Below are 13644 nucleotides of genomic sequence, written 5' to 3' on the forward strand. Positions count from 1 at the left end.
GTGTTGGTGTGGTCACACTGTGACCACATCACATTGGTATGTTGTAGCTATTGGCTGGACAGTGCTTTCACAGCATCAAGGCCTTCTCTGTTTCTCTCTCTTCCTTCCCAGCAACTAGGTTGGATTTCTTGATGAGGGAAGAGCAGGGGATGTCATTTAGCGAGGCAAAGATTTACACGGCGTATTGGTGTCCATGTCCAGGTTTTGGTAGTGAGGGGGCTGCATGTGTGGCCTCTGTGGGATAAGACCAAGGGCTGCCTCTGTGCCGGACAGGGCTGGTTCCAGCCAGCTTCAGAATGGACCCACCGCTGGCCAAAACTGAGCCCATCAACAAAGCGGGTGGAACCTCTGTGACAAAGTATTTAAGAAAGGGAACAATCGCCAGACTGGGGTAGGAGTTAGGAGAAAAAAAAAGTGTGAGTAACAGCCCTGCAAGCACCGTGGTCGGTGAAGAAGGAGGGGCAGGAGGGGGTCCAGGCACCAGAGCACATATTCCCCTGCAGCCCATGGAGAATACCCCAGCAGAGCAGGTCTTTTCCTGCAGCCCATGGAGAAGACCACAGTGGAGAAGGTAATCCCCGCAGTCCGTGGAGGAGCCAACACCAGAGAAATTGAATAATTCCTGGAAGAACTGTGGCCTGTGGAGAGCCCACAGTGGAGCAGGTTCACCTCGAAGGACTGTAGCTTGTAGGAGGGACCCCATGGGAAAAGTGTGAGAAGGAAGGAGCAGCAGAGAGGAACTGTTATGGCCTGACTACAACCCCCATTCCCCATCTGCTAGCGCTGCTCAAGGGGGAGGAGGTAGAAGAGCTGGGAACAAAGGAGGGAAGTTGAGCTGGGGCAAAAAGGGTGGGGAGGAGGCCTTCCATGGGGAAGGAGATAAGGTCTTCCAACAGCCCCACACTTCTTCCACCCTCAGCCTGTGCAGTTCCACGTGCTTGGCCTGCCCCCTTGCTTTGCCACTGTCGTGTTGGTTCTAAAGTCCCCCACACATTTTGGCATGGCCAGTGTAAGCTGGCCTCCACCCAAATCTGGAGCCCACCTGGCCATGGAGGCAGGGAGAGGCCAGGTCCCCTCTGCCCAGGGCTGGGAGTAGCTTCTCCCTGGGAACCTCCCCAAGGAATGCTCCTCACGTGTGTCAGCGTGTGGCCTGGCAGGGGTGGAACTGGGACAAGGGCTGCTGGAACAGGGCCTAAGTAGCTCAGCTGGGAGAGCATTAGACTGAAGATCTAAAGGTCCCTGGTTCAACCCTGGGCTTCTGCAGGAGTTTCCTCCCTTAGCTTTTTGCAGAGCCTGTCTGCCTTCTTCCAGCCTACCCTGGCCCTCCTTGCTCCTTCACCTCTTGCCAGAGCACTGCCCCTGCACTGTAGCTGCAGATCTGCGGGTTGGAAGGAGCCTTCCTCTTGCACCACAAGTCCCCAGCCTCCCTCTGGGTAGGTCTCTACATTCAGTGCTTCTTTGGGGTGGTCTCCATCTGTCACTCCTTCCCTGCTCCACAGCAACTGGGATCTTTCCGTTGTGGGGTCTCTGCAAAGACCTTGTCTCTCTCCTCTTTGTCATTCTTGATGGTGCACAGACAGCTCCCATCCTCACACACATCCTTCGCCTGGACCTTCACCTGGCAGTACCCAGACCAGAACATACTGCCCATCGGGGAGACCACTGTCCCCCCAGTCCCAGGGAGACGCACTCCCTGGAGCTGAGGCCCCAATGGCAGCATCCTCCCTCCCTCTTGTCACAGCAAGACCTCTGACGTGCCAAGGACAGAGGACAAAGCCATGCCCAAATATACTCACCCACCAGACTGGACTGTCTAGACCAGCTGCAGCCCCCCACAGCCATCAGTCCCTGCACAGAGGAAGAAAGACCTGCTCATGAGCTCCAACAAGCTGCGGGGCTCCCCTCTTGCAGCCTCCTGCTGTTACAGAACCTTGCTCGCCCATCAGGAACACAGTGACAGCTGTGACCCAGACCGTCTCCCTCTGTCTCCAGTCTCAGCCTCTCCCCAGTCAGGCCAAGGAATGGCACATACTGGGCTATAGTCCCACAGCAACGTGCATGTTCTAACCCTGTGCAGTTCTGGTGCCTCATAGCCGGCTCCTCAGGGATGCACCTCCAGAGAAGTTTGGCTTTTGTCGTGAGTGAGCGCAAGTGCGAGGAGGGGAGAGGTAGAGACTGTCTGTCCAAGCAAAGTTACTGTCTTGTCAGCATTGAGCACGAGCTTGAAAATGCTTGGCCGCAGGGGTAGTGCTTGCAGGATTATCACTGCTCCAAAAGAGTCCTTCTAGATCTTTCTGGAGCAAGAACGGGAGAGTCATTGCTGAGGATAGGCTTTGGGGCCATGTATGCAAAGCAGAAGAGATGAGCAGTCCATCCCCTTAACTCCACTCAACGACTCCAGAAGTCCACAGTGACTGTGGTCTGGTTTTGATTCCCCTAAACCCTCTCTGCTAGGCAGGGGCTCAGCAGGGAAAAATCTATGGCATTGGGCAACACAATTGCCCCAGCTGTACCACCATGAGGACACCATCCCTGCGTGTGGTTGTCCTGGTTTCAGCTGGCATAGAGTTAAATTTCTTCCCAGTGCTGTGGTTTGGATTTAGTATGAGAAGAACGTTGATAAGACGCTGATGTTTTCAGTTGTTGCTAAGTACCCTGCTAGTCAAGGACTTTTGAGCTTCCCATGCTCTGCCAAGTGCACAAGCCGCTGGGAGGGAGCATAGCCAGGACAACTGGCCCAGCTGGCCAACGGGGTATTCCATACCATGTGACGTCATGCTTGGTATATAAGTAAGTGGCGTGGTTCAGGAAGCGATCGCTGTTTGGGCATTGCTTGGCGGGTGGTGAGCAATTGCATTGTGCATCACTTATTTTGTATATTCTATCATTGTTATTATTGTTATTATTATTATTTTCTGTTCTTTTTCTGTTCTATTAAACTGTTGTTCTCTTAATCCATGAATTTTACTCATTTTCTGATTCTTCCCCCCGTCCCACTGCGGGGCGAGGAGTGAGCGAGCAGCTGTGTGGTGTTCGGCTCCCTGCCGGGTTAAACCACTCCAGCGGTCAAACCCTCACCTTTGAGTTAAGAGCTGCACATGCCCACCCCCCCTGCCACAGAGACCCCAGCCAGGGCCGTCCAGGGCACTGCTTTGCTGTCAGGACAGTCACCAGTGCTGGAGGAACGGGAAGGTCCCTGAGCCCGACCCACATCCCCAGCCCCGTGGAGATGGAAGCCTGTGGTCCAACTCACCTCCAGGGAGGCTGGGAACAGAGGGGTGCAGGGGGAGGCCCGGTGCCCGGAGGAGGGCGTGTAAGATGTCTGCCTCCATGTCCCCTCCATGGCATGCCCTGGGATGCCATCAGAGCCTGGGGGCACATCAACCCAGGGAGCGCATTTCCCTCACCCTGCTGCACTGCTCCTGCTGTGGAGTTCGGGACAGATGTGGCCCAAAGGGGTGTTGCTCTGGGTGGCAGAGGAGGCTCAGGGGAAGGGGTTTTCTCCTCTTCATTGACCCATGCTGGAGTGGGCCCGAGCGTGGGAGCAGCACCCGCAGCAAGAGCCTTCTCCTGCCCCCTTGCCCTGCAGAGACGTTGAAGGGGCAGCGCTCTGCAGTGCAGCCCTGTGCCAGGATCAGACCCCAGCGGAGATGCAGTCCCAACTTCTGCCATCTCAGGAGGATTCGAGTGCTGTTTTCTGCAGAGGGTCCCTGGGCACCCAGGGGACAACAGGGCTGTGCTGTCATAGACACGTCACGGGAGGAGGGTGTCTCTGCCGCTGGCCGGTGTCAAGGGGATGTAGCTCAGTGGCAGAGCGCCTGCTTCGCATGTGGAAGGTCCTGGGTTCAACCCCCAGCATCTCCAGGGGTGCTTTTGCCCTGACTCCCCAGCCTCAGGCAGGTTTGGCTGGAGCTGGGCACTGGTCCTCCTGCCCACCCAGGGCTTGGCTGTGAGGTGAGGAGGGCTGTGGGAGGGCTGTGTGCCCTGCTGAGTCCTCTCCTGGAGGAGAAGCTGTGCTGGACCTGAGCTCAGGGTACTGCCCTGCGCCACAGACCCACCCCACCCGCCGCCCAGGGACAATGCTTGGCAGCAGAGTGTGCTTGTGGGGAGACCCAGGGAGGGGACAGATGTCAGCAGCACACTACAATCGTTTCTGGCTGCACCGAGAGATGTGGTGTGAGGGTGCTGGTCCAGCCCAGGTGTCCTCTGGGACCAGGGCCACTCTGCCCTGGTGGCTTTCCAGGGGTAAGGGTCTGAGATTGTCTCCAGGTGGAGACCCCATACCACATGGGAAGCACCCCTCTGTGCCAGCAGGTAGGGGCGTCTGAGTTGGACAAGCCTGGGCAGGGCTGTGGGACTCCCAGCTGGAGGAATGACATTTCTTACCCTGAGCCTGTCTCCAGGTCCTTCTTCCACCATCACCGCTGGCTTGAGCAGAGCTTCAGCTCAGGGAACCTGGAACTGCTGAGGTCAGGCACAGCCCTGCAGAGGTGGGACTGGTGGGGCCGGTGCCCACCTCTTGTTCCTGGGGTGTTTGGTGTCTCTGTCGACGCTGTGCCGGTGGGATCAGGGAGGCACAGGCCTGTCCACAGCTGTGCACAGGCGGGGAGGGCCAGATGGTGCCTCGGCTGCTCCCCCGGCAAAAACACCCGCAACAAAAATGGGGAGTAAGACACCTTCCACTGCAGGGTGCCCAGCCCCTGGGAATGGTGACCCCAGACTAAGAGCAATAAGGTTGCTCTCCCATGGGCTTTGACAACCGTGCTCTGCCTGGCGTGGGGCAACAGTGCTGAGGGTTGGTCTCCCTGTGACCGCCCTCACTTCCCCCTCGGGAGCTGCAGGAGAAACCACAGGTCTGGGGCACAGCGAGAATCCTGCTTTGCTGCAGAGAATGGACCCAGCCTGCAGGGCCAGACTGTTCAGGCCCCAAAATGCCATGAAACAGGCTCTTTCTGCTCAGGTGTGCTGCCCCCCAAGCACACCCAGGCCTGTGGCTTATCTCCACGAGGAATAGGAGGCAAACCTTTTCCAGGTGCCAGAGTAAGGGAGAAATATTACACTTGTGGGAGGGCAGAGCTGGTGGAGAGGTGGCACAGGACAGGCACTGGTCTCTTCTCCCCGGTCCCCACTTGGGCCACCTTGAGTCTGCAGGTCAATGTCCATGCTGCCCATAGGCCCCCACCGTCCTGCGTTCAGAAGAGAACACTCCCCTCTTCTTCTTTACTTCACTTTTATACCGTATTTCTCCGAGATGCAGGGCTGGAGCTTACCCTAGTGGGAGTTTTCCAGGGGAAGTAGGCTGGGTTTGCAGTGCCCATGTATGTCACCCATCACCGTGGGAGTCTCACCCTGGGCACGCTGCTCTCCCATAGGGGCTGCCAGCAAAAAGGCTCCAGGGTATGGAGCAGAGGGATGTGGCAGCCTGGGCCTCCTCCAGATCCCCCCAGGGTGACCCCGGGGGTGGAGTAGCTCCCAGCAGGGAACGGGGCAATGATGAAGTGGGAGAGGATGTTGGCAAGAGCTGCCTCCTGCCCTCTCCTCCTCCAGGGCCAGACCCTGCTGTTGGCAGCAGTCCTGAGATGCAGCAGCTCCCCACAGGGAGCCAACGCACCTTCCAGCCTGCAGCAGAGGAGCCTTTCAGGGAGGAGCCGGAGGGTGTGCAGACCCACCAGCGGGAGAGGGAGGGCAGTTTGGGCTCCAGGTCCTGCCCAAGGGTCAAAGCCTTCTCCCCGCCAGACTCCTGTGTAAGAGGGTTTTCTGCCCATGGGCACTGGGGCTGGTGAAAGCCCTGGCCAAGGGAGAGGGACCCTGGCTCAGCTCCCAGCAGCACCTCTTTTAGGGGAGGGACACAAAATCTCCTCTGCCACAGAAACGTTCCCGCATGAGCGTCCTCCTGGATGGGCCCTTCTCCAGGCCAGGGGCTAGACCATGGCTTTTGGCTGCTGCACGTGTCTCATGGGGATCCTTTCTCCATCCCCGTGGCCCTCCAAGAGTGCTGAGGGAAAGGTGCCCCCAAGCCCCCTGCTCCCATCCCTCCTGTACCTGCACACGAGTGCTGCCCCGACACAAACCCAAACGGACGCCTCTGGCGAGGCAGCAGGAGGACAAGGGTGGGGGCTGGAGGGGAGCAGGGGAAGGGGGTCTCAGGGCTGCTGTGGGGCCTTACAGCCCCTGCTCAGGAAGAAGGCAGCTCTGTGGCTGTGACAAGAGCGCTCGGGCTCTGTGAGGGCCCAAGGCAGCAGGAACAGCTCATGGAAAGTGGGGCACTGGCAGAGCATGAGGAGAGGGAATCCCAGCCCCGTGTGTCCCAGAAAGTGGCTCTGCACCCTGTGCTGGGGCAGTGGGGAGCAGAGCTGCCTCTTAACCATTGTGGGAGTTAATCCATGGGCCGTGAGGTCCCCTGGGGCTGGCTGGGGTGTTCAGGGCACTGCGGCCACCTTCGGGCTCACTTGTGTGGGGCCACAGCCCAGGGCTTACCCTGACACGGCAGCTCTGTTATGGCCTCTGCACTGTGGGCCCAGCATGGCCCGGGCAGGGCCTGGGGGAAAGAGCAGCTGGAAAGCCAAGGGTGAGGAAATGGGTGCTCCCGCTGGGGTGCATCACGGGACCATCAGAGAGACACTTGGACTAGAAACTGGCTGTGGGCAGCAGGATGGAAATGCCTCTGTCAGCAGGATTATTCCCCAGGGACCATGGGCTCTCGCAGCCCCACAGCCTGACCCCAAGCCTGCTGTCCCTGAGACGCGCCCCTTCCCTACCACCGTGTCCTTCTTCTCTGCGCCCCCTCATCAGACTCAGGGAGACAACCCGACACCTGGGCCCGCCAGCACCAGCTCTGGGTCAAAGCCCTCACAGACTTTTCATAGGAACAAATATGGATGCACCATGTAAAAATGGGAATAAAGATAGAGGAAACGCCAGGCGGTTTCTGCTGCCCATGGCACAGGGAGATGTTTCACAGCTCACAGCTCTCCCAGCTGCACAGACCTCTCCTCCCTCCTGGCGGCACCCAGCGGCACAGCAGAGATGGGCTCTGCTGGCCTGGGGCTCGGGGACGGTTGCGTAGCAAGCTCTGGTGTCACAGCCTTTGTGTCCTCACGGGGATGTGCCAGAGACACCTCTTCAGCATCGTCATAGCCCATGCTCCCCAGGGTCAGGGATGAGGTGTCTCCTTCAGCTCCAGGGACCCCGTCACTTCTCCGGGAGCACAGGCTACCCCCTGCAAGCAGCAAGGCAGGACATTGCAGTTCATCCCATGGGGTCTGTACATCACCTTCCTCCCTGCTCCTCACCACATTCAGCTCCTTCTCCCACGCCCAGTCCCTCCAAGGAAAACTCCTGGCTCAGGTTCCCCCTTCCCAGGAGGTTTGGGTGTCAGTACAGTAGAGACTTGGGTGGCACCAGGGACGGCACCCCAGGAACCAGCAGCGCGCTCTTTTCCTCTCACCTCCCAGAGCATCCTTGGGCCCTGCTCCCTCCTCTGGTGCCCTGGGCATTTCCCAAGCTCCCTGCCCAGGGGCAGCATCATCGCCAGGGTCAGAAACCTCCCTGGCATCATCATAGCCATCTGCTGGGTCACCTCCGGGCAGGACAAGAACATCTGAAAGGAGAGGGGAGCTGGTGACAGTGAGAAGATAGGTCCTGCAGAGCAGAGGAGGGGAGGATGAGCAGGGACAGAGGGCTGAGACACTGCTGTTGGCAGCACCATGTCTTCCCCATCTCTGACGGTGACGCTCAGTGACATCCCTGTCTATCACATGTCTGCAGGGAGATCAACCCCTTCCTGCCTCCGTTACCTGGTGCTGATCCCAGACCATCCTCCTCCTCGGTGTTCCCAGGGTAGGGCTGCAGCTGGCTCGGGGATTCCTCTGAATAGGAGTCTGGAGAGATGCACAGCGGGGGTCAGGCAGTGAGCCCCACTGCCCTGCCGCATGGTCAGCACTGCGGGGGAAGGGGGACCCACAGAGCTGGGGCTGCATGGGGAGGAAGGCTGGGAATTGACCCTGCTCCCCTGGGACAAACACTGTCTCAAAGCTGCTCCCAGAGCTGCCCTAGGACAGCCCCTTCCCTCGCTCCTCGGGTGCCCCATTGGGTGCAGGGGCAGGAAGAGAGGGGCTGTCCAGCTGGTTGGCGGAAGCTCCTCTCCCGGGCCCAGGACCTCGATGCTCTCCCCACAGACCACATGGCCCCAGCGCTGCAGGAACCATGGGCTGGGGGGCTTCAGGGGATCAGCCCTGGTTGGGGCCAGGGGAAAGGGTCCTGCAGATGTGCCTCCCGCTCAGGGAGGACCCCCACCCACCTGAGCGACCAAACCTTTCCTGCTTCTCCCACACTGGGCTGTAACTGATCTCCTCATACACGGCCTCGGGGAAGAGCTCCTGAGCTCTCCTGGAGCCTGTGGACAGAGACAGGGCTGGCCCAGGGAAAGGCAGCGGGGGATGGGACCCCACTGTGCTCCCCCAAACCTGTTCCTTTGGCCAGCCCAGGACTGGTCCGACAGCACAGCCCAACTGTGCCGTCCAGGCACATCCCCAGTGAGGGCAACGTTGCTGTGGAGATTATCTGGGGCAGCGTCACCCTTGCATCATCCTTTCGGAGACAGCGCTCATGCCCCTCTGGCCCCTGGGTCCTGCCTCCCTTGTCTGACCCCGGAGCAGCTCCCATGTCTCCTCTCCACCTGGAGCTGCCCCCTATCTGCCCCACGGGTCTATAGCAGGGCCCCTGTCCTGCCGGGTGGTGGGCAGGGCTGGGCAGAGGGACAGCCTGGGGGCCTGACACCACGGAGATGGACCCTACTGCCTCACGCTCCTCCTGTTCTCTCCCTTGCCCCAGAGCCCCCTCCAGCACTACCCAGAGCGCTGCCAGCCTTGGCCATCCCCACTCTGCCATTTCCCTGCTCGCCCCATCGCGAGCTCCCCCCGCCTCCGGGCTCTCTCCACCCCTTGCTGCTCGTGCCCCACAGCCAGGCAGTCAGTGGGGTGGTGCATGAGGCAGATGGCAGCACACAGCCTCATCCCCCCAGCCCTGCCTGTGCCTGACAGCCCGCAGCACCCCACAGCCCTTCCAGCAGGCTTCTCCCCCTGGCACCGCTGTGGAAGGACCCACCTCTGCGCCCAGCCCTGGCACGGAGCACTTGCCCGGCCAGGAAGGCCAGGAGCAGGCAGAGGAGGGCCCTCAGGATGATGCAGATGATGACGGGCACTGAGACTCTCCCGCTGCTGCTCAAACGGCCCCGGGTGGGATCTGCATGGGCGAGAACATGGAAGGGGCAGCACCAGGCCTGGAGAGGTGGGGGCAGCCCCACTCCTGACTCCCATCACACACGGCAGCAGGGGGTGCAGAGCCCCCGGGGTGAGTGATGGGGAAGCTTCCACCCTGCTGAGCAAACTAAAACCCTCCCCAACCCCCACCACCACCCCAGTGCCTCCTCCTGGGAGTTTCACACCCCAGCAAGGAGCCCCTTCCATCCAGCAGTGGGGCACAGCCTGGCCCCGGGGATACCCAGCCCCAGCGGGAGGACAAATTACCTGCTCGGGGTGGGGATGCTGTTGTCCTGGGTGTAGCTGCAGAGGAGGAAAAGGAGAGCTGGGCTGAGAGGGTGGGGGTGTGGGTACCGGGGAGCCTCCTCCCCAACACACTGTGTGTGTGTCTGTAGATGTCCCTGGCACATCCCACCCAAATTGCCCCTCCGGTAGTGCTAGAAAGGGAGGCCGGGACAGGGTCCAGCGCCGCTGCTCTGGGCAGCAGGCAGGATGGCACAGGCAGCCCAGGGCATAGCCCTGGGGCTGCAGGGCCCCATGGGCAGTGGCCGGAGGACACCCAGTCCCACCACGGCTGCTCCCCACCTGGCACCAGGCTCCTCACTGCAGGAACCTTCGTGCTCTTGGCAGGTCAGGGGCCATGCCAGCACCAAGTGGGCGAAAGGCCTTCCCCAGCTCCCTGCCAATACCCGAGCAAGGGGTCCCAGCCCTGCCGCTCACCTGAGCAGCGTACGGCCGCGTCTTCCTTATGCCGGCAAGCTCCGCCATCCCCGGGCCGGGCCCAGCAGTCCTGCAGGGACGGCTCCGTCCCCTGGCACTCCACCTGCTCCAGCCAGATGGGGCCTTGCCCCATCCCAAATGCAGCCTCCTTCAGGGCAGACAGCGCGGGGCCACAGCCCAGCTGCCTGCACGCCACCTCGGCATCCCGCATGTCCCAGGAGTCGTCGCACACCGTCCCCCAGGAGCCACGGTGCCAGACCTCCACTCTGCCTGAGCACCCATCCTCGCCTCCCACGGCACGAATCTTCTCCCTGTCTGGAGAAAGCAAAGACCTCCCAAGGCACTGAGACAGCCCGCAGAGCCCTGCCAGACAAGAAGGGTGCACAGGGGAGCAGCTCAATACCTGTGCAGCTCGTGGAGTTGGGGCACGGGGCCAATGGGGCCGGGGACCTTTCTGGGCGTCCCCCTGAAGAGAGAAACACTGTAGTGAAGGGGCTGGTTGGGGGATGGTGCAGAAGAGAGCGAGGCTGAGCTCTGCTTGTGCCTCCCTGTACCATCTTTGTCACGGCAGCAACTGAACCCCGGTCATTCAGCGGGCATGCGCAGGCCTGGGGGGACCCTGATTGCTCAGCCCCTAAAGGTCCCTGGTTCACAGAGCAGCAGTAGTGTGTCTGTGGAGGGGAGGCTCTTCTGAGCCCTGTCTGGTCTCTTCTGAGACCTCACCTGGGGATGCCTCTGCCTCCGCCAGGCGCTGCTGGCAACCTGGGTGGCAACTGCTGCTGGATGTGTGTGGCTGTGGTCACATTTGTGCCACCGGGGTGACATGGAAAGGAAAAGCCCCTCCAAGCTCTTTCTCTGCCTTTGTGGCAGCGGGGAGCAGGAGCTGGGGTGACACTGGTGCCCGAGTGGCTCAGAGTTACCTTTGCAGGTGATGTGGATCTCGTCTCGTAGGTCTTCGCATGACTGCGGGTGCCAGGGAGTGGAGGGACACTGCCAGAAGGAGCTGGTTTTCTCCCCACACTGCACATTATCCAGCCACGCAGGGCCAGACACCCTGCCATAGGGCAGGCGTGTTTCCAGGGATCCTCCGTCCCCGCAGCCCAGCTCCTTGCATGCCAGCGACACCGTATCGGGAGTCATCGAGTTGGAGCAAATGCTCCCCCACGTCCCGTTGTAGAAAACCTGCAGGCGCCCGGAGCAGCCGTCGCTGTTCTCCAGCCTGAGGGCCATGAACTCTGGGAGGAAAGGCAGCAAGGGGGAAGAGGCTGGTCTGGGGCTGTGGGAGAGGGGACGCCTCTGCACTCGCCAGGCCCTCAGCCAGGCAGGGGCACGGCCAGCACGTCCCCCTTGCACCCAGGGGCAGAGGGAGGTCCCTGAGGGGGACTGAGGGTCCGCAGGACAGGCTCGGGCAGGAGCCAGGGACAGCAGCCAGGGACAGCCTTGGCCATGCGTGGCTCTCCCCACGTCCTGGCCTCCCCGGGAACCAGGCTCCCACCACACCACCCAGCACAGACCTGAGCAGATGACTCCCGCGTCCTCTTTGTGCCCACAGTCGTGCTGCCCCCAGGGCCCGGCAGGGCAGTCCCAGAGAGCAGCTTCGGCCCCGGAGCAATTCACGGCACCCATCCAGATCTGCCCAGAGCCTTCCCCGAACCGAGCGGAGCCGGCCGCCTCCACCGCCCCTCCACAGCCCAGCTGCTGACAAACGATGGCAGCATCAGAGAGGTCCCAGCCATCATCGCAGACAGTCCCCCAGCTGCCCTGGTAGTAGATCTCCACTCTCCCGGCGCAGCGCCCGGCCCCGTTCACCAGCCGGACCTGCCGGCTCCCTGCAGTGGGGAGAAACCCCAGTTGCTGCCAGGGGCTGGCTGCCCACCCACCCCATCATCTGGGGGGCCCGGGCAGTGCCGCTCACCCCGGCAAATGACTCCCACGTCCTCCGCAACCCCTGCTGCCAGCGCACTCTCGGGCAGGGAGGTGTTGCAGAGGCTCAGGTTGGTCTCATGCCCTGCGCACCGGACCCCTCGCAGCCCTACGGGGCCCGTCCCTCGCTCAGGCTTTGGGGGGTTGTAGGCTGTCTCTGCCTGTCCGCACTGCAGCTGCCGGCACACCACGTTGGCCTCCTGCACATCCCACTGGTCATCCAGGACTCTGCCCCAAGTCCCGCGCTGGAAGATCTCCACTCGCCCGTCGCACCGGCTCCCTCCACCCACCAGCCGCAGGGATGCAAAGCCGGCTGACCCTGTGGAGAGCAGAGATGCCACGGCCATTGGCGGCACTGGGGAGCACGGCACCCTTCAGGAGCAGGAGGAGGGGGAATTCTCCGACCAAACAGGGCAAGATTGAGCCTTGGGCCGACGAGAAGTGAGGGCAAAGCATGGGCCCACTCTGCAGCTCACACCCAGCTCTCCTGCTGCTGGGGGCACCCAGGAGCTCCTGCCTGGGTGGTGGGATGAAGCTCTGCAGGGCGCTCTGTGGAGGTGGGATGTGGTTGTCTGCAGCCAGGGGGTGGAGCAGAGCCCCGCAGCCCCATCCTGGATTCATCCCACAGTAGGAAAAGCCAGGAGGCCAGGCCTGGCAGTGGCGCTGCCCTGGGGGCAGATGCCTGCTTCCGTTCAGCCCTCAGCTCTCCCACGGTAGAGCAGTCAGTCTGAGCAGGCAAAGCCCTCCAGAAGGCTCCTGGGGAAGCAAGGGTTTCTCCAGGGAGAAATTCAGCCTGGGGCTGCTCTGGGAGCCCTGCTTTGGGTGGCCATGTCGCACACAAAGGGCAAATGGAGTTAATGCAGCATTTTCCCGGCACTCACCTGAGCAAATGACAGCGGCGTTGTTCCCATGGGAGCAGGGTGAGGCCCCCAGGGTGATCACTGGGCACTGTCCCAGGTGGGCTTCAGTCCCGTCACAGTGGAATGAGTCTCTCCAGACAGGTCCGGTTCCTCTCCCAAAATGCCCTCCTCCAGGAATGGACTCAGCAAACCCGCAGTTGAGTTGACGACAGAGAACGTGGGCATCCGAGAGATGCCAGCGGGAGGCACAGAGGGTGCCCCAGGTCCCCAACACCTGGACCTCCACTCTCCCCGCACACGCCGTGCTGCCGTTCACCAGCCTGAACCCTGTGTACTCTGGGGACAGAGGAGGAGAACTGAGGGTGGACCGGTGCTCTTGTACCCTCGGCAGCTGGCGGAGCGGCCAGCGGGACAGCATGCCTTTCTTCTCCTTCTGCACTCTTTTCATGCTGCAGACAACCCATCACCCCTTCTGTCCTCGTGCCCGACCCAGCACGGTCCTTGCTCTGTTTCCCACCCTGGGGTTCAGCACCCCACCCTGAGTCCTTACGTGTGCAGGTGACAACAGCGCTGCTCATGTGGGTGCAGGGCTGGTCCCTGGGGGACCCCCTGGGGCAGGAGGCGAGGAGGGATTCATTCCCCACACACTGCAGCTCTCCGGCCCAGATGGGACCCACCCCTTCTTCAAAGGGAGCTGGCCCAGCCACAGGCAGGGCCACACCGCACTGCAACTCCCTGCAGACCACACCAGCAGCTTTGGCACCAAAGTGGGAATCACAGACAGTTTTCCACTGGTCCCCGTCATGGACCTCCACACGTCCTGAGCAGCGGCTCTTCCCTTCCACCAGCCGGACAAATCCTGGAGAAACCAAACCAACTGA

General features: G+C 61.4%; 2 non-coding genes and 1 pseudogene across 2 annotated transcripts; 2 read left to right on the forward strand and 1 right to left on the reverse strand.

The window, feature by feature from the left end:
* Positions 1–1190: 1190 nt before the first annotated feature.
* On the forward strand, positions 1191–1263 carry TRNAF-GAA (transfer RNA phenylalanine (anticodon GAA)). The gene has a single exon. It is a non-coding gene; the product is annotated as a tRNA-Phe (tRNA).
* Positions 1264–1477: 214 nt separating this feature from the next.
* LOC142076269 (scavenger receptor cysteine-rich type 1 protein M130-like) lies at positions 1478–13211 on the reverse strand (annotated as a pseudogene).
* On the forward strand, positions 3793–3864 carry TRNAA-CGC (transfer RNA alanine (anticodon CGC)). The gene has a single exon. It is a non-coding gene; the product is annotated as a tRNA-Ala (tRNA).
* Positions 13212–13644: the final 433 nt, after the last annotated feature.

Source organism: Calonectris borealis, unplaced genomic scaffold (genome assembly GCF_964195595.1).
Source record: "Calonectris borealis unplaced genomic scaffold, bCalBor7.hap1.2 HAP1_SCAFFOLD_40, whole genome shotgun sequence".
In the NCBI taxonomy this organism is placed as follows: Eukaryota; Metazoa; Chordata; class Aves; order Procellariiformes; family Procellariidae; genus Calonectris; species Calonectris borealis.